Below are 3,502 nucleotides of genomic sequence, written 5' to 3'. Positions count from 1 at the left end.
ACCCATTTTGCGCTGATCCCTTCATCATCACTTTGCGTCGCCCATGGAGTTAAACCCCCCAAAACTCCGCAGCCCTTTTGAACACCAACACTGCCCAAAATGCTAGAAAAGTTTACCTCAAATGGTTCGGAACAAATCAGCCCTTCGATCTGCCCTCACAGAACAGCCCATCGTCTGTGCTACGAAACAGTCCATCGTTTCGTCATGAACGCAAGCTGCGCTCTCCTCCAAAGTTTCTGCCGGTCCATCGGCAGCAGCAATGCTTCTCCCAAATCAGTCCCATCGATTTGTCCCGAGAAACATCAGCATTCTCGTTGCTGATCATTGCGCTGAAATCTGCTTCTCCATCGGCAGAAGCCGAAGCTCTCCCAAATCAGTCCGTTGATTTGGCCACAGAATCATTCTCGTCATCCTGCCAAGAAAGCAACCGCGCTGTGATAGCTACTGCTCTGATACCATTTGTCACGGGGGTGATTTTTTTCGCAACGAAATCTAACCCGTGCGGCAGCCTAGTCCCTCACTAGACTCAGCCTTCCCTCGCCACTCCCACTCGTGTTTGCCTAGTAACTAAGCAAGCGGAATACACAAGCAAGAATAGGAATCAAAGTGCACAACAAGCTTTACAGGAAATCTTTCCCAACCTTTATTAATCTCATACACAAAGGAAACTATACACAAATCCGTATGTGTGCTATGCACAAAGTTTACATGCTACACAAGCTACCTCTAACTAGTGTTCTTGCATGCCCCTACATGCTGGACATCCCCACCCGAACGCCCTTACATTTTGAACATTCCCACCCGAATGCTCTTTACATTTGGAACACTCTCACCCGAATGCTCCCCCCACACACAAGAGCTGCATCTTGTATTTATAGACAAGCAAAGGAGCTGCAAAGGCTCCTCCCCATTATCCCCCATTTTCGGGAACTAGTGGAGCACTACCTCTCCCCCACGCTCCCATGTTTTCAGGACATGGTGGAGCACTACCTCACACCCATTATCCCATGTTTTCGGGACATAGTGGCCCGGCCAGCACCCAAGTTATGCTCCCATGTTCTGCCTCCCATGAAGCTGCCACTTCCCCCATTTTCGGGCTGTCTGCTTGCCAGCCCCAGCTGCCAGTTTCTGCTGCGTCAGCTGCTGACTTAGAAGGTCCATCACCTAAGTCCCACGTCCATGCCAAGTCACAAGCTCAAAGACTCGCATAGACCATTGCATGCTGCCTGCCGAATCCATTCCTGCCTATGCAAGGCTGCCGCAATCCATCGCTGCCGAGTTCTAGGCAGTGTGCCTTCGTTGGCGCGTCCCAGCACCTAGAGCTCTTTTCCCATGCCTTGGACAGTCCCTCGCCCAAGTTTCCAATCGTGCCAAGTCGAGCCCCTGACTTGCACAAGTTGCTGCGCGCTGCCGAATCCGCATCTGCGTGCAGGCTGCCAATTCCTGCGCTGCCGAATTCGCATATGCGTGCAGGCTGCCAATCTCTGCGCTGCCGAATTCGCATCTGCGTGCAGGCTGCTCCTGCCTACGCTGCCGAATTCTGCGATAGCCCCAATTCTCGTCAGCCTATCTCCTGACGAGGCTTGGACAGTCCCTCGTCCAGCCCATGTTCGTCAACAATCTTCGCTGCCGATTTTCCTTTGACGAACCTACAGCCGCATAAATCTGCGCTGCCGATTTCTCGCACTGATGGCATGGCTGCCAGCACCCTCAGGCCTTGTTTTGGCCAGCCAGCCGAAGCGTGCACCTTGTGCACATTTGACACTGTGACAGCAGGCCTCTAATCCCACCCATCAGCAGTTGTAGCCGATAGGGCAGTGATTTGAATGACGCGTCGCGGGCCGCCGGGTCATCTCACCCGGCCATTAATTGGAGCGTTTTTGGCTGGCCGAGGATGGGGGGATGGATCTCTTCTTCCGAAAAAGCAAACAGTACATCGGGAGTTATGTTGACGGGGCATGGAATTGAATGACCCGTCGCGGGCCGCCGGGTCATCTCACCCGGCCATCCCGGGGAGCGTTTTTCCCGGCAGCATCGGGGAAACTCTTGCTTTCACTGCCCGCTGCCCAAGTCCCCACTCGCATCGGCCCCCCGCGCCAACAAGCCAACGCTGCCGAATCGGCAGACACTGCTGCCGAATCTGCCGACACTGCCCCGCGGGCTGCCACTGCCCCAGTGTCTAAACCAGCGGTCTTTCTCATCGAGCCTTGGACTATCCAGTCCGTCCTGACTCATCGCCAGCACCTGCTGCCGATTCTGCCGACTTTGCCGATTTTCTCGGCGCTGCCGATTCCAACACTGCGCCCACCGTGTCTGAACCAGCGCTGTTTCGTCAGCGTGTCCCCTCGATGAATTTTCCTGCCTGGCCTGGACAGTCCACCGTCCAGCCCGTGTTCGTCGAAAAATCTGCGCTGCCGATTCTGCCGACTTTGCCGATTTCGTCGGCGCTGCCGATTCCAACACTGCCCGCCGTGCCTGAACCAGCGCTGTTTCGTCAGCGTGTCCCCTCGACAAATTTTCCTGCCTGGCCTGGACAGTCCATCGCCCAGCCCATGTTCGTCGCAAAATCTGCGCTGCCGATTTTCCCCGACGAACCTGCAGCCGCACAAATCTGCGCTGCCGAATCTGCCGACACTGTCCCGCGGGCTGCCACTGCCCCAGTGTCTAAACCAGCAGTCTTTCTCGTCGAGCCTTGGACTATCCAGCCCGTCCAGACCCATCGCCAGCACCCGCTGCCGATTCTGCCGACTTTGCCGATTTCGTCGGCGCTGCCGATTCCACCACTGCCCGCCGTGCCTGAACCAGCGCTGTTTCGTCAGCGTGTCCCCTCGATGAATTTTCCTGCATGGCCCGGCCAGTCCAGCGTCCAGCCCATGTTCGTCGAAAAATCTGCGCTGCCGATTCTGCCGACTTTGCCGATTTCATCGGCGCTGCCGATTCCAACACTGCCCGCCGTGCCTGAACCAGCGCTGTTTCGTCAGCGTGTCCCCTCGACAAATTTTCCTGCCTGGCCTGGACAGTCCATCGCCCAGCCCATGTTCGTCGCAAAATCTGCGCTGCCGATTTTCCCCGACGAACCTGCAGCCGCACAAATCTGCGCTGCCGAATCTGCCGACACTGTCCCGCGGGCTGCCACTGCCCCAGTGTCTCAACTTGCGGTCTTTCTCGTCGAGCCTTGGACTATCCAGCCCGTCCAGACCCATCGCCAGCACCCGCTGCCAATTCTGCCGACTTTGCCGGTTTCATCGGCGCTGCCGATTCCAACACTGCGCCCACCGTGTCTAAACCAGCGCTGTTTCTTCAGCGTGTCCCCTCGATGAATTTTCCTGCATGGCCCGGCCAGTCCAGCGTCCAGCCCATGTTCGTCGAAAAATCTGCGCTGCTGATTCCCCCCTGTTGGCATGGCTGCCGCTGCCCCCTTTTCTGGACCAACAGTCTTTTCCGTCAAGCCCTGGACCATAAATCGTGCAGACTCACAGTCAGCACCTGCTGCCGACTTTGC

This window comes from Populus nigra, chromosome 2, assembly GCF_951802175.1.
Source record: "Populus nigra chromosome 2, ddPopNigr1.1, whole genome shotgun sequence".
Classification (NCBI taxonomy): Eukaryota; Viridiplantae; Streptophyta; class Magnoliopsida; order Malpighiales; family Salicaceae; genus Populus; species Populus nigra.
This window is presented reverse-complemented; position numbering follows the sequence as displayed.